This window comes from Thalia democratica, chromosome 7, assembly GCF_965202585.1.
Source record: "Thalia democratica chromosome 7, ktThaDemo2.hap1.1, whole genome shotgun sequence".
In the NCBI taxonomy this organism is placed as follows: Eukaryota; Metazoa; Chordata; class Thaliacea; order Salpida; family Salpidae; genus Thalia; species Thalia democratica.
The window spans coordinates 66199824-66210439 of NC_139171.1; the positions used below are offsets into that span (position 1 = coordinate 66199824).

A 10616-nucleotide genomic window follows, 5' to 3' on the forward strand; every position below is an offset into this window, starting at 1 on the left:
GCAAAGTACATCGGTGCTATTAAAATTTTAAAGCTTAATTTCATTGAAACGACTAAGTCTTACTAGCACAAAAAAGCATATAGCCTCAAGTAAAGTCATACAAAACCCTTCCAACAAAACTTTACAAAATACTTTTATACAGATCTAAGCTTTAAATATTACTAAGGATAAATTAGCTATATAGCAAAATACTGCTACTGTTGAAGAGAGAGTGATAATACACTCAGTTAGAAAGCTGGAATTAGTAAATAGTTAAATTTAAAAGTAATTAGAATCTAATATTTATGTGCTGTATCTTAAAACACAAAATAATTATGATCACCTAGGTTACTATCAGTAGTCTAAGTTGAATTATTTTTTACCTAGACAAGCAAATCTTAAAGAATGTTTGGAAGATATGTTTAAAAATGAAACTGCTTTATATGTAAAAAATAGTAATAACTTTTTTGTATTTAAAATCTAACAAACGGTAGATTGCAGTTTTTTTAAGAGAAAAGTTAAGATTATTGACATCTGTAAACAAATTGAGTTTTGATATTTTTATTTTAGTTATGTTTTCAGTAGCAAATTAATATTTAATGATAAAAATAGGAACTGCAGTCAATAGGACAATACATTTGTCAAGTGCTAGAAAACTATCTATAAATAATAAAAAATATTTAATTTGCATGGTCATTAAACATTTCTTTCTTAACTTGAAGGCTAACTTTAAATTTTAAGTTAGGACTACTGCCGTAGTATTTTTTGTGATTTAAAAATAATATTTACTTTGAACACTGCAATATGAAATTGAAAAACATTAACTTAAATGTTGGTAGTTCCAAGGTAAAAAAAAATTACCAACTTGATTTATAAAACTTGGTTTTTTAGGAGTTTTTTTTTTGAGATTTTCTTGCTTATATTTAGTAAAAAATTATATTTATGGTAAAAAATTCAAATTTTACAGTAATCTTCCTTTATTGTACCAACATATGTTTCTGTGTGTTAACGAATCAACACACTTCAACTGGGTTCTGTAAAAAATTGTTACTGTAATGAGAGAATAGAATAAAGTAGGTGTATACATGTTTTCATTAAAATATTTTCTTCAGATGATAGTTAATAATAAGTAAAATAATTAATATTAAATCTGACTGTTATAAAACTATATAATGTTTGTGACTTAAATTATTTTAGACTTAATAATCACAAATATTATATAGTTTTATAACAGTCGGATTTAATATTAAGTATTTTACCTATTATTAACTATTATCTGTTGAAAGTATTTTATTTTAATGAAAACATGTACTTTATTCTATGCTTCTATTCTTTCATTACAGTAATTATTTTTTACAGAACCTAGTTGAAGAGTGTTGATTCGTTAACACACAGAAACATATGTTGGTACAATAAAGGAAGATTACTGTAAAATTTGTTTTTATTTATATTCTAGTGAAGTTACTTCACTAGGATCTTTTGTTAGCAAACGATTAAAACTATATTTTTGAACAGTTAGTAAAAAATTCTTCATATGTATAAAATATTCTGCAGTGATACTTTAAATGTGTTTTAAAACTATTTTTTAAAATAATATTACCAGAACTTATTGTTTACAATAGATATCTTTTATAAAATTTACTATTTTATTTCTACAATTGTTTAAATATGTTTTTTTTCAAAAAGTATCTAAATTCCAGGCCACTCTGATAAATAAAAAATCAACAAAATTAAACTATAAAATATTTAGAATAAAGAACAGAATAATAAATTCAAGATTCATCTAACTACACTAGAAAAGAAAAAAGGCCAAAATTAAAGCAATTAGTTAATGTTTAGTTTAGAGAACTATTATCAAAAAAAAAAAAGAAATGTTAATCACTACAATTAACATAAACCTAACATTTATATATTTTTTAATAACAAAAAACTGTATAAACTAATCAAATTTAAAGAAAGTTAAAGTAAAGATTTATGTTATCTTTCTTAAATATTTTCCAAAATTTAAATGAATGGAATAAACTTTTTTGCTTTAAATATAATAGTAAATAGAAAAATAAAAGCAATTTTATAAGAAAACTTGCACAACAAAAAACTTTAAGTAAAAAGTATAAACACACAAATTAATTTGTTTTGTTAAAAAGTTTCAAAAATAGTAACATTAAACAATAATTTTATTTGTAAACAAGTTAAGAGTACTGTATTGTTTAACTATAAAACTTATCAATCAAGTTTTTATAATTTAAAAAATTAAATATTTTATTAATGTCTTTCATAGAAATAATTAACAGCAACAAAATCATAAATACAGCTTCATTGCATTTCCCATCTGAAAATAAATTTATTTAAAAAAAAATAAAGTAAAATGAATAAACAAATTATACTCACCATTTAAGTTTTTTCTTATTATAAAACTAAATTACTATAAAATTATCATATATTGTTTCATTACTGTCACATATTTGAAAATTAAATAGTTTAATGATTAGATAATTTTTCTTCAAATATTTAACAAATTAATAATATTTGCAAACTAGTAAAAAAAAACACACAACTTTTAATTTTACAGTTAAGCAAAAAAAAAAGGTTTAAAAAAATATACTTTGTAATGATAGCCCGAAAAAAAAACTAAGATATTAGACAACTAATATCTACTAAAGTTTTAATTATACAATATATACATAAGGGTTCCCACTAAAATAATGAAAATCTCAAGGAAAATTTACACTCTGAATGCTTTAAAAGACTTAATCTTATTTGAAGACAGTAAAAGTAAATGAAAATAAACAGTTAAAACTAATTCAATCAGTTGTACTGGGCAAAAATTAAGTACAGTAAGTTTATAACGTTTTAAAGTACAGTGCTTATTCACTTATCCAGACTTCATTAATCCGGACAGTTTCAGTCAGAAGAATGTTCAAAAAAATTTCAATACAAACTCGAACATTTTCGTATGATACAAATATTTAACCTCTTTTGCTGTAAGAAATTTTAAAGTGATTTTTAAGTTCTAAAATTTTGTTCATTATTATGGCGTAATAATACTACTAAAGATTACATTCTATCTTTGTTCAAAATTAGCTTAGTTATCATTAATCTGTAAGCATGTAAGGTAAGTCAGTTTAGAAAATTTTAATTTAGGCAATTAATTTTTTAATTCATATTTTCTCTTAATCAAAAATTAATCTTTTTTCAAAATTAATAGTTAGGGCAGTTGGAATTACAAATGACAAATTTTACTTGCTTGACCCTCAAAACTAATATTATTGCAGAGGGTTAGTAAGTCTGATGTTTTTTCTACTTTAAAAAAATGAATTAACTAATCTAAAACTTAGCTTTAATTATTTATCATTTAATTATATATTACTCACAATTGCTATGTATTTGTTTTTATTATAAGACTTTTATTATGCAGTTCATTATATGGGGCAGTTATATTATTATATGAAAAAAATGATTTTTTGTACTTATCCGGATTTTTAGTTATCCGGATAAGTGAATAAGCATTGTACTTATAAAACATAAATAATTATAAAATTTATCAAGTCTAAAAAGAATGTTTATTCATGCTTGAGCTTTTAATTTCAATTTAAATATGAATTATAACTGATGTACTTTTTCAATGAAACCTGCTACAAAATACTTAACATCAAAAAAATGTTTGTACACTATATCCTTAAATTTGTATAAGTCTATAAATCTAATTGTTTTGATAAAAATGCATAATATTTATGATTAGTATATTTAATTACAAAATAAATATATCAATAACAATACTATTTATAAATTGCTCCAACATTAGCAAAAAAAGTAAAAATTTTTTATTTTATTTTTATCAACTTTATAATAAAAATTAAAGAAATGGGTGTCACAAAAAATTTTGGAAGTACTTTTAATTTTGAAAAGATAAGCTTCGTATTAAAAATATAAGACAAAAAACAATTAAAAAATTCTAATTTTTCATCATTATATATTAATAGCTCTAAATAAAATTGGAGTTAATGAAGTAAACTTATTTTACTATATATAGTGTAAAACTTATAAATCAGACAAAACTAGACAATCAATAAAAAAAGAGTTATTTTAAATTAGGTACTTTAAAGGTATTTATCAACTTACTTCTTGCATGCAATTTAAATATCCTGATAAAACTTCACGTTTGATTGAATTCAGTTCATAGTGATTCCTTAAACCTGAAATATATTTGATTATTATCATGTTTTTATTTACAATTGGTAAGAAATTAGTCATGATTAAACTGGTAATAATCTAAATACCTAATTTATCACATACTTTAAATATACAGCTAAGTAAAATTATGAATTAAAGAAATAGCTTTAAAAATCTAAATGAAAAATGTATTTATCAATTCAAAATCAGGATGAAAGAACCAATAATTATTGATAAGAAATAAAACTTGTTAAGTAAGTTTTTTAGAGCTGTTCAAAGAATATTTCCTGTCATTTGAAATTCTCTTAGTCAAAAATTTGGAAAATTAATTAAACTTCTAGTAAGTTTTTAATCATAATCCATAAAATTTATCACATAATTTTAATTTTTATAAAAAATTTACTTATAATCATACTTTAAAGGCATAAGAGGTTATCATTTTTTTTCACAATTTGATCTTATTTTGTTGAGTTTTTTACATATTTTTAAAACTCAAACCAATTTTTGAGATTTAGCTGTTCGAAGTCAGAGACTACAATAGGTTCACTAAAACGACAAATAACTAGAATCACTAAAAATATATCTTCTCCTAGTTTTTTGAGATAAATACCTCAAACTTCAGGAAATGTTCCTTGCAATACTTGGAAAATTCTGTCAGGACAAAATTAAAAAAAAAATATAACTAACAAAATTTTTTTTGTTTATTTGTTTATATAATTTTAATTTTTTTAACTTCCTTGCAACATAATTTTCTAAATATTCCAAGGAAAATTTTTTAAAAGTTTAAGGTATTAATCTCAAAAAACATAGGAGGAGGATATATTTTTAGTGAAATAGCCTTTTTTTTTCCATTTTGGTAAGCGCCTCCTATAAGGAACCTATTGTTGGCTCTAACTTTGACCTGCTATATCTCAAAAATAATTTTGAGTTTTCAAAATATGTAAAAAACAACTTGTAGCTTAGTTAAAACTCAAAAAAATAAGATCAAACTGTGAAAAAAAGTGATTACCACCTATGCCCTTAAGTATGATTATAAATAATTTTTTTTTTAATTAAAATTATAATTTTTTTTTTAATTAAAATTATGTGATAAATTTTATTGATTATGATTAAAACTTACTAGAAGTTTAATTAATTTTCCAAATTTTTGACACAGAGAATTTTAAATAACAGGAAATATTCTTTGAATAGTTCTAAAAAGCTTACTTAACAAGTTTCATTTCTTATCAAAAATTATAAGTTCTTTCATCCTGATTTTGAATTGAAAAATACATTTTTTTCTAAAATCAAAAATTAAGTTAAATCCAGTAATTTAATTAATTAAAGAGTTGCCAAATGGTTTTGGCAAATTTTGTCCAGGTTTTAAAAATTACTCCAGGTTTTTTAAAGTACTCATTTAGTTTAAAGTTAATTAAATGTAAAATAATTGTCTTAAATAGTAGAAAAAAAATTGAAAAGATGCTGTAAAGCTACTTTAAATGTATTTTTTAACAAAATTTTTTTTTTCTATATGGTAGATTTTTTGTGTCAAATCAAAACTTTTCTACTTAACATGTAAACATTGTTTAAAATTCAACGTTTTTTAGTTATTTTTTTCAAAATTTCAGGTTTTTTTCTAAGTTTCTCAAATTCCAGGTTTTTTAGCCTAAATTATCAAATTCTAGGTTTTTCCAGTTTTTAAGCAGCTCTGTAGTTAGTAAATATTCAAGTCACAGACTTAATTTTATTGATTAAAATTATATAAATAAATTTAGTAAATTTTTTTTTTCACTTTTTAAGTTTTCACCTTTTGAATGTAAACAATTAAATTTACTAACTTTAATAACTAATATTAAAATAAAAACTTCAAGTGTTATAAACTTATCTGGTAGCTCAGATATCTACAAAAATGACACTTGCAAAGCTAACTACTACTTTATGCCATATACTTAACTTAAAAACATTAATTAAGGTCAGCAACCTATAAAAAGGAACAGACTAAATTTACTGTAAAAGTTTTTCTCTGAAATTATTAACCAAGGCACATAATATTTTCTGGGGTGTTGTAGTCTATTATTTCATAGAATATATTTTCAAAGTTTCATTTTCTGGACAAACAACAAAAATAACCTTTTTTTAAACATAGACAACACCAACAAAATATCTAGATTAAAATCAGGCAAGGCAGGAGACCACATCTCATTCAAAAATCTACAAAATGTGTTTTATAAAAACCAGTAAACATGGCATCTTTGAGTAATGAGATGTGGTACCCTGCATTGCCTGATTTGAGTCAAGTGGATTTTAGGTCTTGTTAAAATCTGTACCAACAATGATTGTGTATTACCTAACTTAATAATTAGTATGGTTATAGTGTAGTGTACAACCACACTAAAAACCATAATTAAGTTAAACCTAAACTATACTAATTTTAAATAATACTTTGGGCTACTCTATATAAAACTAGGTATAACAGATAAACAAACAGACTGTTTTAAAGAATGATTGCAAACACTAAAAAATATTTAAAAAACATCAAATTTAGAAATTACTTTAAATGAAATAAAATGTTTTAAACACAAATCAAATCTATAAGGAATATACTTTAAAACATATAAATTAGATTAAGAATTACTTACTTGCAATTTAAACCAAAATTACTTATATAGAAATAACATTGTTTAAAAACAATCTTAACACTAAACAACAAAAAATACAAATGCCTGTTTGAACGACGTATTAGCAGCAGCAAAGTGGTCTAGAATGCCCCAACCACTCTCTGTGGCTAGTTTATATAGCAATGTTCTTAGCTTTTTTCAACATTACATCAGAAATTTCTTGTCTGATCTTTATTTTCTCCTTATCTTAAATGTCTTAAAATTGCATTAATATTTTCATGCTCCTTAAACACAAAACGGTTTTAAACAATTTGATGTACCGTTACAAAACAAAAATTTTTATTGTTTGGCAAATGTGAGCACTGAAGACATCTTCTATGAGATAACAGATAACAATACCCCAGAAAACACAATGTTCCTGGTCAATAAATTCAGAGAAAAACTTACTTACAAACCAAAAAGGAACAACATAATACACAAAATAAATAGTTTAAATTTATTTTTACTTTTATTGTTTATAGTTTTAAATCATGCTTAAAAAAAAACTACTAAACTATTACTGTAAAAATTTAACATTATTAATGCTTTTTCTTGTGTTGTCTTCATAACAATTCAATTTCTTCAATCAAAAGATTTTTAAGTGTAATTTATCAAAATATGATTTAAAGCTGAAAGAAATAAAAATGGGCAAGAATATCTAAATCATAAGACAGGGTGACCACTATTTTTTGAGAAATGTCTTCTAGATTTTTTCTAGAAACAAGTACACACTTTTAAGTCTATTTTTAACTTAAACTTAAGTTTAAGGTTAATATCTGTAAAAAAATATATCACTTGATAATGACAAATTTTTTTATATTAAATCAAAATTTTACAACTTAACATGTTAAAATTGTTTAAACTTCAAAGTTTTTAACAACATTTCTTAAATTAACTCCAAGTTTTTCAGCCTAAATTGTCAAATTCCAGGTTTTCCTTGGATTCCAGGTTAAGTGGCCACCCTGTGTAGTTTATAACAAAAAAAAAGTACTAAAATAGATGCGCAATCAATGTCAGAACTTTCACAGCTTGAAATCCATACACCCATTTGTATAACATATTTGAAATACTTTCTTTTGTTCTTCAAAGTAAATAATTTTCTAGTTTAAAATATTATGTAAAACGTAATAGAATAAAATATTTGGCCTTATTAACTGCTTTAATAACAATGTATTCAAAACTAACATGTTTACTACAGAAAAATGTTCATCCCATGGTGAGAATCTGTGGTTTGTTCTCACCTTTCATTTTTCAGATTGGATGCTAAAAACTTTAAGATGTTTAAGATATATATGCTTTAACAGGGCATAATCTGAAATAATAACAGATTATAAATAATTATAGGCTGTTGAACAATGTTTTTAATTGCTTTAGTACTTTTCAAAACCAAGTATAGCTTTATAGTTCTTTAGGTTATACAACTCATAATTTTAAGTACAGTTTAAATAAAATAGAAAGTTGAAATATAACAAAAGTTTAAAAAAAGTTGTGTTTAGTAATACTTGAGCACCATAACAATGGAAAGTGATTTTTAAATTACTAAAAAGTAAAAATTACAATAAAACTAAAACTCTTCAATGATCAGAACTATTCAAACTTAAGTGTTTTTTTAAAGAACTTTCTTAAATTAAATTGGTTCTCTAATTTTCAATTGACATTAATAAGTATTATGAATATTTTATAATCTTTATAGTAGTAAATACATAGCAATTATAAAAAATGAACTAGATTTTAAGCATTGTTCTATTAATATTGTTTGTACAGCCTTTTCTATTGTTTTTCTCACAATTTGAAAAATCCAGAAACACTATTGGAAAAACCAGCTCCATTATAATTAAATGAAAGAAGCAGAATCAAAGTGATAATACTAATTGACAACCAAATACTTCCAAGCAAATTCACACCAAATTTAGGCAGAAACAATGGTGCATAATCAGCAATGACTGAGTTGATTCCAAAATGGTTGTGGTGCACCAACAATGTGACAGTTACAAAATCAATTAGTGGGTTGCCAGGAAATGCAAAGCAACCAACACAGCTACCAAGGAGACCAACTGATAACATTCTGTAAGTCTTCCATTTTCCAGCAGACTGTCTTTCAGATTCAGTTTGATGCCTCAAAGCATATGATTCAGGGCCACTCATCCCAGAAAGACTTTTGTGGGCCAACACACTTGTGGTGGAGCGTCCATTCAAAAACAATTTGTGTCCATTTAAATTTGAAATTGTTTTCAAAGATTTGCTGCAAGCTAAAATCATCTTATTTACTCCAAACAACTGAAAATTACTAAATTCGAATTAGAATGGTATTGCTTTGTTTGAGTTTTAGTTTACCTTGAAACTTGAATGACTAAAATGGCTTATTTTATTAAACATCATTACACATGTAAAAATAAAGCTTAGTCATAAAACACTTGCTAAAATCAAAATGTTTAAAAAATAACAATCAATATAAAACTTAATTAATTCCTTGTCATATCAATTAAAAAAAAAAATTTAAAGTTGAATTTTTTGTATATGGTTTTACAACTACAAATATCTGTAAACGCTTAAAAAATCTGTAATTCTGAACTTAATTTACTTGTATTTGAAATAAAACTATTTTAAAAGTTTAAATTTTTTGAACAACTTTTTATATAACTTTTAATTTGATATCATAAGAAATTATTTTGATAAAGACTTAACTACTAATTATAACAAAGTTTTTTTTAGGGGTTTTTTAGTACAGTTTAGTTACTAATGTTTAGAGAAATATTGTTTGCCTGAATTATATAAATTTTTATGCGTCTTTTAGGTTGACAAAATGGTTGATCATGCCATTTCGATCATCGGACCACAAGTTTCGGTAGACTGAGACCGGTTTCGTCCTTATTAGAACTCATCGACTCATTTTCTCAGTCTACCCTACCAAAACTTGTGGTCTGATGATCGAATTGGCATGATCAGCCCTTTTGTTAAATTTGAGCTTGTCTCACGGCAAACGGAAGTCCAGGCATTTGCTTTGCAGACTTTCGCCGATGTTTTTTTTTTCTTTTTGGTTGATTGATCAGTTTCATTAATTGTTAATTTTTATCATATAATTGTTAAATACTTGTATTTTAACTCGGGTGTACCATAATTACCACTTACCAGCCACGTTCCCAGTTGGAATACCAGAAATGATAAATACTTAAATTATAGTATGGCCAACTATATTATGTTCAAGGATTGCAAAAATTTGATTTTTTTTTAATCTAGAGATGAAACTATATATATTATTTGCTTTTATAAACTCAGATTATCATATGTCTATTTTTAACAAAATAATTGGATGAAACTAAACATGTTCAACCTTCTAGATTTAGAAAAGTTTTGTTTATAAGTGTCTAAAATGACTAAATTTCTAAAAAAATAAGTCGTGACAATACGCTCATCGAAAATGGCACATTATATAATGCACTATAATGCTACAGATTTTCATTTATTTTCAACTTCTTATAATATATAAAAAGTGTAAGTAAAAATATTCCAAAAAATATGTCATGCCATTATTTTTCAATGCGACTAAAAAGCATTGCATACTTCTTTTTCTAGCTTATAATTTTGTTGAAAATGTAAAATAAATTATTTATGTGCCTTTCTTCAGCAGTAATTTCTCCCTTAGTTTGTCTTTTGGAATACTGAACTGCTGCTTATACTAACTTTTTTTTGCAGTTTTATAGTAAGGTTTAACTTAAGACTTTATTTAAGATTCCGCAGTTGTTTATGATGGGTTGCATTGTATGCCTTTTTTTTCAAAAATAACCAAACACAGAACTTCATTGGGGAGATCTGACGATGAAGGAGGGGAAA

At 24.2% G+C, this 10616-nt stretch overlaps 1 long non-coding RNA gene across 1 annotated transcript; it reads right to left on the reverse strand.

Moving 5' to 3' along the window:
* Positions 1–2174: 2174 nt before the first annotated feature.
* LOC145840668 (uncharacterized) lies at positions 2175–8092 on the reverse strand. Its single transcript, XR_014370116.1, has 3 exons — positions 7971–8092; positions 4099–4172; positions 2175–2308 (listed from the first exon to the last, which is right to left on the reverse strand). It is a non-coding gene; the product is annotated as an uncharacterized LOC145840668 (long non-coding RNA).
* Positions 8093–10616: the final 2524 nt, after the last annotated feature.